Below are 17,577 nucleotides of genomic sequence, written 5' to 3' on the forward strand. Positions count from 1 at the left end.
CTGGCCAATTCCCGGAAAGCAGAGGGTAGTCTTTGTACAAATGACCAACCTAGTGACACTGCCTACAACAAAAGGGGATGCCCTCATATTCTAAGATTTTCCACCTGGTTAACTCACCCATCTGTAAAAGATAGCTCTCCACTAGTCCTTCCCGGGTGTCTAAATGCACCAGAATTCTAGCAATAACCATGCAACCAGTGTCCTGGTAAGACTTTTCATGGTCCAAGTAAACTCCCCTATCATCGCCAATGCACCAGAAAATGTCCTCCGCCCAAAATTGGAGAGGGAAACCAGGAAGGCGAACCCAGATCGGTCCCGCTCCCATGTTTTCCTTCTCAGGATCAAACAGCAACAACCAATGTTTAAGCAGGACTGGTGTCATTTCTATGTGCCAATACCAATTCAAGACCCAATCCACTGATTCCATATGTAGAAAGATGAGTATGAACCAGCCCCTTGACAATGTGGTGATGTCCAGTAGCTTCTCCATCAGGTTCCCCCGAACCTCAGCCGTCCATTTTTTTAAGCGAGCTGGGGTGTAATTCCTGCCGCGGACCCTGCCCACCAGAACCGTGCTCTCCATCATAGCTGCTTGATCCATGCTTATCCTAGACCCAAAAACTAGGAGTCGACCACGTTCCCAGATCTTCTAAAGCTTTGATATTTCCCCCCAGGTCTGTCTTGTTGGCTTAAGGGTTGTTGAGCTCCCTCCGTCTAAGGGTTTTCGTCAGAGTCCGAGAGCTGATTTTCTTTTGGCCTTGTGTCCTGTTTGGTGATGCTATCGAAGAAACCCGAAGTGAGATTGTTTGAGGCAGAAACAGGATGAGTAATGCCATCGGGAGAAGTCCCCAGAACGTTGTAGGATGGAGGCAAAAAACACCGCACTTTTGGTGCAGTTCCACAAAACACCGCTGACGATACACCCGTGCAGCCCTTAAGAGATTTTGTACTCTGGTGAGCATGTGCCCAGGTCTATAGTTATGAAGGTGATGGGATGGTAAGAAAAAGCGAGTTGGTACCCTCATTTGAACATAACAGACCATACGACACCATCAAGGCCAGTTGAGAGAAACCCAAACCCTGAAGGGTTACCTCCATGTCTTCCATTAATGAGGAGATTTCGACAACCTGCACATCCGGTAGTAGGGTTGTCTTTGGTTCCTTCCCCACACTTGACATGTGTTTTTCTTCTACCTAGATATTCTATGGGGCCACGGTGTCGGAGGAATAATCAAGCAGATCTGCATCCATGCATAAACCCAATGCCGTTGAAGAGTCTGTTGTTGTTCTAAGAAACGCGGGCGAAACCCCCGATAGGCGCTGACCCTTGTTGAAATCTTCAAGGTCTCGGAGACTGGCAGTCGTAAACAATCCTGAACTGCTGCAAGAGTAAAAAAAAAACCCTTCATCGTCGTGAAAGGTTCAAACAGAAAAACCCTAGGTAAAACCTTGGTCATTCCCAACCACTGGTTGTAAAAGCCTAAGGTAAATAAACCCTAGGAAGAAAGGTTATAAGTTAAATAAAACTCATCCAAGCTGAAAACAAGTACTTGTCACTTCCCAAGCCCGAGATAAGGTGGAGGAAACAATTGAAATCTCTGGTAATGAAGAAAAAATAAACCCCCATGAAGAGCACTAAGACATTCACAGGAATATTACCGTCATGGAGAACTCCCTCGATGGACCAGGACCTGCAAACCCTAGCCCCCCCCTTCGAAAGCCTCCAACTCCATGTTTTTTAGAGTCCTTTCATATTACCACATCTCCTCACACACTTTTGTTTGTGGTTTATTTTAATATAGAATATATTAAAAATTAAAATTAAAATTTTTGAAATACAAAACCCAGTGTTGTGGATGGATGGTGTCCTCTTAAAAAAAATATAAATCACATATTGGTTTGTGTTTTATTTTTGCATTAATTGTGCATCTTTGTGGTGCTTATATATTATGATGCAATGAAGAAATGAAGAGTGCACAAATATGATGCAAGACAATGGAAAATTGACGCCAAATATGAAGCAAAATGACATCAAAAGGGCATAAAAGGGATGTGAAAAAAAAATCCATGTATCCCATTTTATCTAGTTTGTGTTTCATTACATCCCTCTTGCACATAGTTTGCATCCATGTGCTCACTTCAAATTTGAACCTCTAACCTATTAGTTTTTTTTTAACCAGATCGGGTACTTTTCTATTATAAAAAACTGCTAGGAGCAAATCCTGTTACAAAGAGTGGAAGAGGAGGAAGAAGAGAAGTCCAAAATGGGTGCACAGACCCTGACTTCTTGGGAGTAAACTTGGATAGAATAGATTGAAATAAAAAGCGGTTGTATTGCCTTACAAAGAGACCTACGAGAAAGCAAAATTTACTAGACATTTGACTGATTACATAAACTAGTTGACAGAGTCTTCGATCTGGTGTTCCTTCTTGATGCTTGCTCTGGTTGATGTCTCAGCTTGCATACTCTGAGTGATATTTTTGATGTGAGATATGGCCTCTTCCATATGATTACATTTTTCTTTTAGGCTTTCAATCTCAGCTCTTTGTTTTTCCAGTTTCTTTCTCTTGGATCTACTATCTGCCTGAAAATCTTCTTTGAGTTCATTGAAATGTTTAATGAACCTGGCTATCATGAAGCAATGTTGCTTACATAGCGTGCGGCTATTGTTGCCGAGCACTCTGTCTAGCGGGTTCTCAGGTTGGTCTCTGCCTTCCTGAATCACGTTCTGCATTCTGATGTCTGGAGTCTCTGCCATGGCTAGGTAGCTGAAAGAGAAGAGGATACGGGCCAGAAGGACGGGGGAGAAGGAATGAGAAGAGGCAGAAGATGGAAAAGGGAAGAGGTTAACACTGATGGAGCTAACCACGGGTTCTAAGCAAATAGAATTCCCCGGAATGATTGGAGCAGCCGAGAAGGAGAAGAGCGACCAGACTTGGAGACAACGAAAAATATACCTGAAGACTTTAGATGAAGAGCGCGCTTCTGAGATGCTCAGGAAACAGCCTCGCCTGTTGCAGAACTTCTGGGACCGATTGCATGAAGGGGAGTCTTTGTTCTCCAAGAGAAAGAAGAGCGAAAAACAGAGGCGCACAAGGATTGGTGGATTGGGGGGGGTATAAATCAGAGCGGGAGTGGAAGGGGACGATGGGAGTGATGTGAAATTGAAGATTTGCACTGGATTGAGATCAGGGGATGGATCTTTGTCGTAATTTATGTAGATCTTGAGTTGACTGATATCAGGAGGCCGCTTAATGAAATCACGAGAGGAGTGAGAGATAAGGGTCTTGTTTGCAGGCCAGTACGATCGGATGAGGCACGATGCAGGAGGAGGAGCTTGTTTCGGGGCGGGACAGACTACTTTCGGCATAATTGAGTATGGCCTGGGATCACGAGGAGGAATGCAGGAGATGATTGCGTCAGAAATCGAAGAGGGGTTGATTAGACTTGTCTGAAGGATTGACTGACTGCTGGATTGGTTACGGGATTGGTTTGCCATATGTGAGCTCATTTTCCTTGACTTGACCGATCTGTCTGGATGTTGCCATGGAGGCAAAATGGTCTGCTTCCTTATTATTGTCTCTCAGAACATGTTTGAATAACGTGTCCCCCAGTTCTTGGATATTATCTAAAATTCTGGTTTTTACGTTGTTGAGAACCTCTTTTTTGAACTGTGTCCCCGACACCATGGCTGCGATAAGGATGGCCGAATCTCCAACTATTATTAGATTCTTGAGTTTTAACCTGTTCAAAATGGAGGTGCCTAAATAGAGGTTGTAGGCTTCAGCCAAATTGTTGGACATATGGCCCAATCCCCATTCATAGCTCACTAAGGTTTTCCCTTGGCTGTCCTTTATGATACCCCCTGCTCCTGCTTTCCCTGGGTTATTCTGGGAGGCACCATCGAAGAACAAAGTGTGGCGTTTCTGGTTAAGGATCCACTGGCTTACTTCTTCCTTTGTGCCCCTGATCTTCCATTGAGTTCTTCTCATGCTGCTTTTGGGATGGTTCGAGCATATTTTGCTGAATTTGATATGGAATTTGTTGAGCCATTCCTCCTCTTTTTTGTGCCAGTTGGATCGGTCTGGGGGAGCTGCCAAATTTGCACTAATTGTTTCAGAGATGAGTGCGATTGTTTTGGCCAAAATTCAGGCAGGATTGGGCTTTTTATCATTGAAGATCAGTTATTCCTGGCTAACTAAATTTGCCAGCAAAGAGTAGCTGGGATGCATTTCCATACTCGGGTTATGATGCCTTTGCCTTTCTTGGAGAAGGGATAAAGTCTTGCCCATTTTTTTTGCAGGGGTGGAAGCTGGTTATATGTTTCTTCAATTTCCAGAGGGCTGGCCATCTGTTTCCAGCAGCTTTGAGCTAGAGGGCATTGGAGGAACAAGTGGTCACTACTTTCCTCCTCAGTTCGACAGAAACAGCAAATCGAAGGCCCTAAGATGCCTCTTTTCCTTAAGTTTTCAGCTGTGAGCACCTTACCTTTGAGGAGAGTCCAGTTGAAATGTTTAACCTTGGGAATGCACTCAGTTTTCCAAACCGTTGTGGAAAGATTCCAGTTCTCTGTTGGGTTGTGAGTCTGAAGGAATTTGTATCCATCTCTGACCGTGTATTTGCCTCCACTTGGATCCCATATATACCTGTTTGCTTCCCCTAAATTGGTAGGAGCGGCACCTGAGAGAGAGGCCTTGAGATTGAGCCACATATCTTCAATATCTGTGGGAGGCTTTATGTCCTTCCAGCCCTGCCAAACATTGTGTTCCCAGATAGAGATGTCGTACAAGGTGTATAAATTTTTTGTTTCCATCCAAATCTGCAAGGGCCTGAGATTTTGGATGAGGTTTCTCGGTTTTGTGCCCATGATTTTGTCCTTCCATATGTTAATCTCCTTGCCACTGCCAGGCACTTTGGATATGTTGTCCCTAAACTGAGGGAGAACCTTTTTAATGAGCTTCCAGACTGAAGTGCAAGGCCGATCAGCAATTGTTTCTGAAAGAAGATTTGAGTTTGTTCCATTGAGGTATTTCTTTGAGAGAACATCCACCCACCAGGCACCTTTATCAGTGAGAAATCTCCAGATCAGTTTGAGTCCCATGGCGCGGTTGGAGAGGCTCGGAATTTTTATAGCTAGGCCTCCCTTTTCATAAGGAAGAATGACTTGCTCCCATTTGACTAGACTAAATTTTTTTGAGTCTTGTCTTCCCCCTTGCCACAGGAAACTTCTCATGATTAGTTCCATATGCTTGTGGATACTGGCTGGAGCCAAGGTGACCGCATACTGATAGATGGGGAGGGCCGAAAGGATTGCCTTTATTAAGGTTGATATGCCCGCTATGTTGAGCCAAGAAACTCCCCAGCTCTGAAGCAAGCCTCTCATTTTTTCAATATGACTGGTCCAGATCTCTGCCTTGATTGTTGCTTTGGCTAGAGGCAAGCCAAGGTATGAAAAGTAGCTCCAATTCCCTTGAATTGGAATGTCCAGGATATTGGAGATTCTTTTCTTGATTTGGTCAGAGACATTCCAAGTGTAAATCTTGCATTTTTTATTGTTCAATAATCCTCCTGAGGCATCTAGGAAGGCGTTCAGGACTTTCTTAAATCTTTTGGCCATTATGCTTGAAGCACCCCCGATGAGGAGAGTATCATCCGCAAAGAGAGAGTGATTGATCTCTTTAGTCCCTCTTTCTATGCCTATTCCAGTGATCAGTTTTTGTTTGCGTAGTTTTTCCAGTTGAGCGCTCAAAGTTTCTGCCATGATGATGTACAAGGACGGGGAGAGAGGGCAGCCTTGCCTCAGACCCCGGGTGCTTCTGAAATATCTGCCCAGGCGGCCATTAATCAGAGGGGCAGTCCATGGATTGGAAATGCAACCAAGAATGATATTTATGAAATTGTTTGAGACCCCAAATTTTTTTAGGACAGCTGATAGGAAATGATGGTCGACTCTATCAAAGGCGTTTGCCATGTCTAGTTTAATTATCATACCTCTTTCCTTTCTGCTGATACTGCTATGAATTGCCTCTTGGATGAGGATGACATTATCAGAGATCTGCCTGTGGGGGACAAAACCTCCTTGATTCTCAGAGATAAGATGGGGTAGAAGCTTTTTAAGTCTGTTGGCTAAGATTTTGGTGACTATCTTGTAAGAGACATTGCACAGGGAAATTGGTCTAAAGCGATCAAAGGAACGGGGATTAGGATCCTTGGGGATAAGAGCGAGGTGGGAGGATTTAGTGTTGTCTCCCATCTTGAAGTTTTTAAAGACATTCTTGACCATCCTTACAAAATCTTTTTTATGGTGTTCCAATGATTTCGGAAAAAGGCCACCGTGAAGCCATCTGACCCCGGGGCTTTGTCCTGTTGCATGCTGAATGCTGCGAGTCTGATTTCTTCCTCTGTGATCTCCTGATCCATCTCCTGGTTTTGAAGATCGGAGATTTTGTTCTCTGCCGCACTGAGAAAGTCTGAGCTGTGCGACTGCTGAGGGGCTGCTGTTAGAAGGGAGTTGAAGTGGTTGAAAGCTGCCTCTTTGATTTCTTCTTGCTCGTTGATCTCTCTCCCATCAACCACTATTTTATCTATCTAGTTTCCTGCACGCCTAAGCTTTATATTATTATGGAAGAAGGATGTATTTTTGTCTCCAGCCTTTAACCATAAGCATCTTGATTTCTGCCTGTGGTCTTCTTCCTCAAGTCTGTTTTGCCTGTATAATTCTCTATACATTGCGTTTTCATGGTTTATGTCTTCAGTTGTAGGCTGACTGTTTTCTTTTTCTTTGTTCCACTATTCCATCTGCTCTTTAAGATCTGCCTTTTTCTTCTTCTCCATAATAGCATTTTCCTTGGCCCACTTTTTAATAACGGTTCTCAGGTTTTTTAGTTTGGTTCCCTAGACATAGTTTGGGGATCCCACAACTTCCTTTGCCCACTGAGTTTGAATGAGAGAACTGAATTCTTCATTATGGTCCCACGATTTGTTGTATTTGAATGGGAGAGGTCCCAAATTTCTCCCTTTTTCCAAATACAACACCACAGGTTTGTGGTCGGAGGCCGAAGCCTGAATTATTTTGCTTTTGATGAGAGCATGGCTTGCTGCTATACCTTCCTGTATTAGAAATCTGTCAAGTCTTTCTTTTATGTTGTGACTGCCTGTTCTTTTATTACTCCATGTGTATTTCCCGTTGCAGAGAGGGATGTCGATGAGGTTGTGAGTCTGGATTATGGCTTCCAGCGCCTCTCTTGAAGGGTCCGAATGAAAATTTCCTCCAAACTTTTCATCTGTGTTTCTTATAAGATTTAAATCTCCTCCCAGGATTATGTTCCTATCAGGAGAGGCTAGTAATTCAGAGGATAAAGAGTCCCAGCAAGATGCTTTGTCCCGGTAGTGATTGGGTGCGTAGATGTTGTAAATGTTGAAGACTTCTTGTGAGACTTTGTTTCTGAGATCAGTTTTGATCCACCAGTTACAGGACTGAAGGTTGGTGGGAGTCCATTTATTTTTGTTCCAGAGTGTTCCTATGCCTCCTGAGGCACCTTCTGAGCCTGAAGAGAAGCCTTCAAAATTTTTGATTCTTTTGATTTGGTTTTGGAATTCTTGGTCTGATAACTTGGTCTCCTGGATGAGGAAGATTTCTAGCTACTCCTGGCTTATTAGATCGCGGACTGCATTTATTTTTGGGGAGGAGCCCATCCCCCTACAGTTCCAAGAGACCAGATTCATCATTTACCAGACTTTGGATAAGTCCCAATCCTCTCCTTTGATTTTTCTCCACTTCCTTTTTGCTTATCTAGGTAGGAATCCATTGGTTGCTGTGCTCCAGTTGCCATCTCTTTCACTGCTGCCTCGTCTCTGAGCTCTTTATTTGATTTTCTACCTGCCTTTCTTGGGGGATCTGAAGGAATATTGGCTTCTTTCATTTTGTTTCTGGTGAGAATTCTCTCTATAGTTGGAGGGGGGAGGGTGGAGGGTTTGAAGGCGAGGAGATTACAGCAAGGGAGATGGCTCGGGGGGATGGAGGGGGGGAGGGAGGGTTTTCGACATTCAGAGATTCGAAAGGGTTGGAGGAGGATGGAAAGGAGGGGGTGGAGCTGGGAGGAGGGGGAGGAGGAGGAGGGAGGGTTCCTGAAGAGGGCTTTGAGGTTGTCCCTTGGTTGACTGAAGGTTTTTTCCTTTTGACTTGTTCCCAGTGACCTTCTGTTTGTTCTTCATTTTCAGTGGTTTCATTTATTTTTAGATTGCTACATCTATTTGCAAAATGTCCGTATTCGTGACATACCTTGCATTTGAAGGGGAGCTGTTCGTAGTCAAGTTGTTGGATGTGCGTCCATTGATCAACTTTAATCTTGATGGCTTTCGGCAGTCCTTTCCTGAGGTCTACTTCAACACAAATCCTGGCGCATGCGTGCATGTTCTCCCTTGGCTCAGACCTGTTAATGAATTTTCCTACTGCATTCCCTATTGCCTTGACTGATTCGTCCCCCCAGCAGTGGAGCGGAAGATGTGGGAGGCGGACCCAGACCAAGACTGCGTTTGGAATGTCCATTTCCGGATCGAACTCTGGAGTCCATCTGTTTAGATAGAGGCCTCTTGAATCCATGAAGTAAGGCCCATTTCTGAATATTAGGTTCCTATCTTCCTTGGATTCAAATATGAAGGTGTAATAGCCCCTTCCGCAGAATCTGATAGCTATTTTCCCTTGGATCATTGCGTTCCAGTTGCGCTCCACCCATTTCTGAATTGTTCTTGGAGATGGCCATAAACCTGTGAACTGACCAACTAGGCCTCTTTCAGCGAGTGTTATTGCCGATTTTCTTGGAAGGGATGGAGGGAGAGAAACCTCAGGTATTTCATCGAGACGCTTGATGAACTTCGATTCAGAGGGACGCGGTCTTGAGGGAGCTTTCTCAAGGAGCAGAGAGGCGAAAAGATCTTCATAGTTTTTCAGGGTTCGGAGGGGGCGGGGGGGGCGCGTTCCCAGCCATTTAGAACTGTGAAGCCAGGATGAAAGGGGCAAAGGCGCAGGGGGGCCCCAGAGCAGCACCGGCAGAAGGCCCATGTCAGGAGCGAGCAGATGGGAGGGCAGGGGCTGGCGGCAGCCCTGCCTGCCAGGCCTGAGAGGCAGAACCAGGCGAGGGCGGGAAAAAATTTGAAAGACAGGCGTGCGCGCAGGGTCTCCAGCAGCGAGTGACCTTGTAACAGATTATTATGCCAAAAAATATTCTGCCTTTGACAATAATCTTATTAGCTGGATAGCAAACTTCAACCTATTAGTTACTACGCTATTATCTTACTAATTATTTTTACGACCAGAGAAATTATGACTTTATCACAATGAAGCTCATAATTATTTATTAGAGAGTATTCTTGATCAATTGGTTTTATTTGTGTTTGATTTTAAAAATTATATTCTTAAATTTAATGTAAGTAAAACATAAATTATAGTGTATTATCAACATTAATTAAATGTGTAGCATTGAAAGTTAAAAGTGTGATCCACATATTAGGATGTTTGATGATGGACCTAGATCCATAGGACCCCACCTAGAGAATGTAGAAATTGGGGTGTTTTCCATATTTTGGCAGATTTATTAGTTTTTTAGTATGTTAGCATTATGTGAAACTTAGTAATGCCTTGGTTATTCAAGCAAAATATTTTCTCTAGTTTTGTCTAAAAGACCAAGTTCTCATCTATAGATAAAATACTATGACATTATTTAATAATTGCATACTAGATAACTGAGGGTTATTTGTGAGAGGATTCCCATAACTAATGATGAATGACAACCATTAGAGTGAGTGCCAAAAATCATCTTATTTAAGCAGTATATAAAATATAATCAATAATTGGGCTAGTATTTGGATCAATTAGTAGGACAAGGATTAGGGTGGTTAAAGTTCATTTTTAAGGAGTTAGTGGGACATGGGTTAGGAGTGCTAATGGTTAGCATCTAAGAGTTAGGCTCTATAAGGGGTCGAAAAGTCAATATTTAAGGGGTTAACTATTAAGATCTAAGTGATTAGAGGGTTAAGGGTCAATGGATTGGTGATTAGTTAAGGGACATGGTCATATATTGTTGATGGGCCAAGGGTGAGGGAATTAAGTGATGATTAGGAGTTATGGTGTCAAAGGTTATTGGGGGGAATTAATGGCCAAGGTTAAGTTGGTCAGTGGCTACATGATTATGAGTTATGGTGTCAGAGGTTAAAGGGGAAATTAAGGGTTAGGGTTAATTCACTTAATGGTTGCTAAAGGATCATAGGTTAGAGAAATATAGGTTAGCCATATTTTAGGTTGTAATAAATTATCAATAAACAACCTATTCTTCATACTCTCTTTTTTTTTCATTTGAAAACAAGTTCACAACTTAAGAGTCTATTTTATTTTTTCCTTTTTTTGATTCATAGATCAAAACTCATATACTCAAGAAATAATAATTCACATCTGAAAATTAAATAATCAAAACAACTTGCAATGATGAATAACATCAACTACAAGTTATATTATAAAATATGCACGTAAGGAAGGACTTGAAAGGACAACATAGTAGTGTATGTGTCATCTCTTCATGTCAATTGGGTTTATCTCATGTGATTACAAGGAATGATTATTATCCTCCCCACCCACGTTCAATTTCCACAAGTGACATGTTGAACTCATATCGAGTATATGTTGTAATGGTTTCAAGAATTATTGTTGAACAACATTAAGCTGTAAAGAATATCTTACTCCTACCTATAAGCTGGAGGGTGGGGTGCTTACTTACATGGAAAAAAATGTGTCATCGCTTCATCATAATAAGTTGCATGTAACCATCCCACCAAAGTTTGGCAATTACATGAAGTTCAAACCATTGCACTTGTAAGATGAGGTGTTGAATATGATAGGATGGGTCAACACACTCATGTAAGAGAACAAATTATTAATTGATCTTGATTTATACAAGAACGAAATTAAATATATATTTAAACCAAAAACATAGAGATATAGTGAAACTGAACTTCAATTAATAAATAGCAAATACTGAAATTGTTTACATGCAGAATTAAAGTAAACTAGCTTGAGTTGTAGTAGCTTATATACGAGAAGAGATGTGACGGCTACATGCCTTATAAACTATCTTATAATGAGGATTTGAAGTCTTTTTATCATGAAGAAAGAATGAGAAACCCTAAACATCCATAAACCTAACCCTAGGAGATGAAGCATCAAAAGCTTATGGGTCCCGATGTTGTTAGTTGGAACGTAAACTTCTCAGGGTCGTAAATTTGGCATACAATATATGTTTGGCGTGCACGATAGCCCATTCGAAGGGCCTAATCGAGAAAAACTACTTTTGATTACAAATGTATTATTTGACTCACATTTTCCCGTTTTCCCACAAAAGGTCATCTAGGCCCTCAAAACAGTCTCGGAAGTTCAAGACCTGAAAAAACTGCCAAAAATAGAATACTGCCAAAACAAGAAAGTGTGCTTAAAAAAAGGAAGCTGATAGGAAATATGTTGGGATCCAAATGGAATAGGTAGGTGGCCACTAATATCCACCTATATCATTCCTCTCCCCTTAAGAAGTAATGGTCCCCATTACATTGAGTGTCTCCATGAGATGGGGAAACTTGTATTGAAATTGGCCCCTGGTGTGCTACTTGCCTTGGAGTAGGTGTTGCCCTACTTTGACAACCTGAAATAGTTTGATCCTCTATTTGCGAGTGTCATTAATTTGTGTATCCATGATCCGATCAGTTGTGGCTTGTTCAATGTAATCTGGGTTGAGCTTTGTTGGTGTGAGCTGCTCGACAATGTTTGATGTGTCCAACAACGGTGGAAAGTATGTCTAAAGGTGGTCTACATTGAATATTCGGCGCATGGCAAGGAATGGGTGGATATTTAGCGTGAAAATGTTGTCACCCACAACCTTGGTGATGGTGTAAGGCTCGTATTAGAGTGGTCGAATCTTCTGATGGGCTCATGCGAGGCCTTCTTTCTACAAATGCAATAAAGCCTTGTCACCCACTTGAAACTTATGTGGCACCTGATGTTCATCATGACATTGTTTGTACTTATCTTTGGCTTTATCTAAGATATCATGAACCTATTATAAAATGTGTTGAATGTGTTCAATAAACTTGATGGCTTTATCCACTTCGAATTGAACATGTTCGAATCTTGCTTATGTAGGTGCAAGAGGCATTGCAACATCAATTGGACATAATGGTTGAAATCCCAGGCCCACCCGAAAGGGGATATGGCCAGTTGAGTTATGGAGAGCTATATTGTACTTATGTTGAACATAAGGGAGGCTCTCATCCCATGTTTTTGGATGCTTATAGTTGTACGTGCATATTATGTGCACTATCGTCCTGTTGACAACCTCTGTTTGGCCATAAATCTGGGGGTGGAAGGCAGTCGACTTGGTCAGCGTGGTATCCAATAGCGATGAGAGGCTCGACTAGAATGCATTGAGGAACCTACTTCCCTAATCTAACATGATGGTTTGCGGTATCCTAAAATGTACCCACAACCGTTCGAAGAAGAACTTGGTAGATACTCTTCTTCCAAATAGCCAATATGGTCATCTTAGAAAATATATCAATCTCCAAAAACACACAACCATTACCATGCTTGGTGATTTACATGCCTTGCTTCTTAATAGTTGGCTTGGCAATGGCACAAGCAGTGTAAGATATGATATATTTGCAAACATCATGTCAGAGTTTTGGCTAACAAAAATACTTATGTAGTACCGCCATTGTCTTCTCCATGCCAAAGTGCCATGCTACCTCACTATAATGCGCCTCCCAAATTAGCTTGGCACACTCGCTTGAAAAAGTAGCACAATAGTGCATCCTGGAGGTGGAAGTCTATAACTTGCTTGCCTTTTGTTAGCATCTGGTATGTGGTGGAAAAATATGGATCATTTTTGTATAGTTGCATCCATCCAAAAGTCTCGTTCGCGCAAGAGTTGAGAACTGTGGTCAATGCTACAGATAGGGGCTGACCAAGGAAATTTGGAATGTGATTGGAGCTACCCTTCTTGTATAAATGATAAAATATAATTGTTGCATATATCTGGAGCATTTATGATGGCAATCATTCAATAAATTTCCTTATGTCTGCATAAATTGAAGAGATTGGTGATCTGTGTGTATGATCATCTCCTTCGCCATAATGTAATGTTTCCATTGTCGACAAGCTTGCTCTATGGAATACATCTCCTCATCATAGGTGTGGTATCTTTGAATTGTATCAAAAATTTCCTCACTATGATAGGCCACCGGTTGCTCTTGTTGAGTGAGGACTACACCAATAGCATAGTGGGAGGCATCTGTCTCAATCTCAAATGGTTGTTGCAAGTATGGCAATGTGAGAATTGGTGTAGAGCAAAGGTGGTGTTTCAGCTCAATGAATGCCTTTTGTTGTGACCCAGACCAAAAAAACTTTGCTTTTTCTCCACCCTTGGTAACTTCAATTAAGGGCTAAGTGATATGAGAGAATCCCAACACAAGTATACAATAGAAATTAGCAAGGCCCAAGAAACTGCAAAGTTCTATGAGACTCATTAGGGCCGGCCAATCCCAAATGACTTGGAGCTTAGCTAGATACACATGCACACCTTGCTCATCAATAATGTAACCCATATATTAGACCTTGTCCATGCCAAAGGAGAATTTTTCCAAGTTGGCACATAGTTTGTTCTGTCGCAGAGTATCCAAGACTTGTCAGATATGTTGTAGGTTCTCTTCCCAATTCTTGTTGAAGATGAGGATATCATCGAGATATATAACCACGAACAAGCTGGTGAAAGGACGCAAGATGTTATCCATCAGCATCATGAAAGTTGTGTGGGAATTTTTCAAATTGAAGGGAATGACCAACCACTCAAAAAGACCCTCCTTGGACTTGAAAGCAACCATACACACATTTGTGGATTCTATTGGAACTTGGTAATATACATACTTCAAATTAATCGTGTTGAAGTAGTTGGCTCCCTTGAGCTGATCAAGAAGGTTGCCATTCCATGGAATCAAGCACATGTTCGTGTCTGTGATTTTGTTTAGGCCTTGATAATAATTACAGAGCCCCTAGGTCCCATCCTTCTTTTGCACGAGTACAATTGGGCTCCCACATGGTGAGGAACTTGGTTGGATGTTGTTGGGAAAAATACTGGGGGAGGGGGTGAATCAGTATTTTCAAATCAATAACTTTTTACATTTCATATTCAAATTTCTATATGCGACTTTACTTAAAGGAACCTGCGTGTGAATGCAACTATTCTTAAGACAATTAGCGTATATCTAGTGAACTTATGATTTAGTTAATTCATCATATGTTTGTCTTCAGCCAGTGCATCAGTACTTTATTAAACATTAGATAAACAATAACCATGTGTTGTAATAACAAATAAACCATCACACATAAGCAACACACATGAACACCAAGATTTAAGGTGGAAACCCAATGCAGGAGAAAATCACCTACTGTTGTCGTCTCTATCTTCTTTTTAATCTAAAGAAAAATTTGTTTACAATCTTGTACTGGCGCAGACTCATAACAGTATGTAGGCACCCACCTGCAGAAGGCTACAACCTTCACTTGTTCTCCAGCTTCTACTGGAAGGGAGCTACAACCCCCTAGTTCTTTAACTGGCATTAACTTGTACCAATACGCAGGCTCCAACCTGCAGAAGGCTACAACCTTCACTCGTTCTCCAAATGCTACTGGAAGGGAGCTCCAACCCCCTGATCTAATCACCAACTACTACTGGCAGGAAGCTTCGACTTCCTCACTAAAGGCTCTAACAATCAACATCCTCCATGGACCACGTTTCATCAAATTTTCAAACTGGATCCACTTGCTTGAAAACATCATAACTTATAGGCCACAATTCATCAAATTTTCATACGACCCATTATCAACACTTAAGCTCAATATCAAAAATCAAATTGTAACTCATATCTATAACACTGTCATTTATCTCTAACACATCTGAATCAATCAATCACTGAAACCCAATCATCAATATATGACATAACTGAAACCCAATTATCTATTTCTAAATCAAACAATCATTGAAACTTCTGACACCATTGAATCAGACAATTACTGAAACTTCTAACACAACTGAATCACCCAATCATCAATTTCTGATACAACTAAATCGACCATTCACTCAAATCCCATCAACTGACACTTAATCAAAATTCAACCAATCAATTGGAACAGTCAGATCACTGTAACCTGTACACAGGACTGAACTCATAACATTGTAGTTGCAACCTCAAAAGTCATATGTTAGAATGTATACGCTACTTCAATGAGGACAACCTGCATGTATACGCTATTTTCTATAACCCAACATGCGTATACCTCTAAGGATACTGAATCATAAAACTTCTGAACCAAAAACTCTACTAACCAAAGACATTATGAAGATCTATTGTCATATTACAGTGTTCTAAACAAATAGCAGCAAAGATCACCCTTCTTACTCAATCAATCAGTCAGTCGGATTCAATCTCCTTATACAATTAGTTTAACTTCAGATCAAATGAAGACATCATTGACAAACATCGGCATTGATTAGATAGATCAGTGATTTCTGAACAACAAGCCCTTCCTCTGCATACGCTACTTGGAAGTGTCGAATCCGCGTGTATATGCGCCTTGATCGAGTCAAACTAGCGTATAAATCTGCAAATAATGACTTATAACTTCGTAGCTTTTCAAGGCTTCAAATATACCTAGATCATAACATTTAAAGGATAAAAATGTTTTAGCACTTAGATCTAGCCTATGCATTATCAGATCATACAATGATAAGTCATTCATGATCCTGATCCATCATCAGTGCATAATTATTTTAGATTTATTAGATCTCATCCATCATCAAAAAGTCAGGTGCATACTTAGTTCAGATCAAGCAAAGCATCACAGACCCATAAAATGCATATTTTCTTTTAATCTAACTCTTCATAAGATTTCATCACTTGCACACCCACACACTTTGATCTTCACCTCCTTATATAGTTTTAGCCTTCTTCAATACCTCGGGTCAAAACCATAGTTATGTTGATGGTATTCTTTGACGGGATCAGTATTCTTTGTTGCGTTCATTACTATGGGCCAATACCATGGTAGGAACCCCTGGTATTCTTTAACCTTAATTTTCCATCCCATACGCGCTTTTCCTTATGTGAAACTGCATGCATACGTATACACACCTTTTATTCTATGAACCCGCGTGTATATGTGACTTGGACTAAGTTAAACAACGTATAAAACTTAAAACATTCTCTTTCCTCAACTTCTTGATTCAGATCTGCAATCCTTTCTCCCATCATCATGTTCTTCTGTGCCATTACTTTGTTACCTCTAAATTGCCCTGTTACAATGTGAGTTACCATCACTTTATCATTTCTGAACTGGTTTCTCTTAACTACCCTAGATTTTGTCACATCTTTAAACACAACTGCCATGCATTCTGTCACATCCTGTTTATACCTTTATTAAGTAGTCCATTCATCAAAAAGGTTGTCATCCAAAGACAACACCTAATTCATAGTGCCCAAAAATTTCCAGTATCAAACTTCTTATTCTTATCCGTAAACCTTTGACCCATTATTTTGTGTCATCATTCTGTCACCTTTGATCTGATCTGTAGATTCGTCTAGTTACCATATATTTGTTCTATTACAAGTGAGTTGCCATTAAGGACAACACACACATCATACTGCCAAACACCCCTTTGGACTTGATGGCAACCACTTTGGTGTTTGGTCACCACAACCTGTAAATAACATCAAGATAAGCACCAAGCTTTTCAAAACATCAAGCTACTCTCCAAACACCAAGCTACTCTCCCCCTTTGACATCAAGGGCAAAGGGCGGACCAAGATATTCTCCCCCTTAGTACATGTTGAGATGCACTATATTTTCCATGCTCCCCCTGAGCACATGTAGAGTCTGCAGGAATATTTTTCAAAAGAATATTATGACTCTATAACTCAACTATGTGAGTATGACCTTCCTATCACCAATGACTCATACATGCATCAATCACCCAACCAAGTGAGGATACATATTTGACTCAACCACCCAACCAAGTGGGATTACATTTTTGACATGATCTCAAAAGTCCATACATTACTGAATATGACAATTATTACATCATAGGTCTTTACATGACATCTATAACAAAGACCAAATACAAGAACATGATAGTCATTAGCAACTATCATACACCATATATGATATGCACCATAAGCATCTGTCAGAAGCATCAAGAACAACAACCTGTATTCGCAAGAAAAGACAATGTAGCTTTAATATCATCAACCTGTGACTGAGTATGTCGTATATAAATTCATCCTCTTTGACCTTATCAAGATCAACGTGCTCCCTTTCCTTAATATAAAAAGATTTTATCTATAGCATTCCATAAATCAACTAAGCATATGCCATATCTCCAAGCAGTGATACAAAAACCATTCACATCATATCATATGTATGTGAAACTGCCATAGTCATCATCCATGACCATAACATCATCATAAGACCTGCATGATCTTTCCAC

Source organism: Pinus tabuliformis, chromosome 1_2 (assembly GCF_031772625.1).
Source record: "Pinus tabuliformis cultivar Carrire ecotype Pingquan chromosome 1_2, CPIR1, whole genome shotgun sequence".
Taxonomy (NCBI): domain Eukaryota; kingdom Viridiplantae; phylum Streptophyta; class Pinopsida; order Pinales; family Pinaceae; genus Pinus; species Pinus tabuliformis.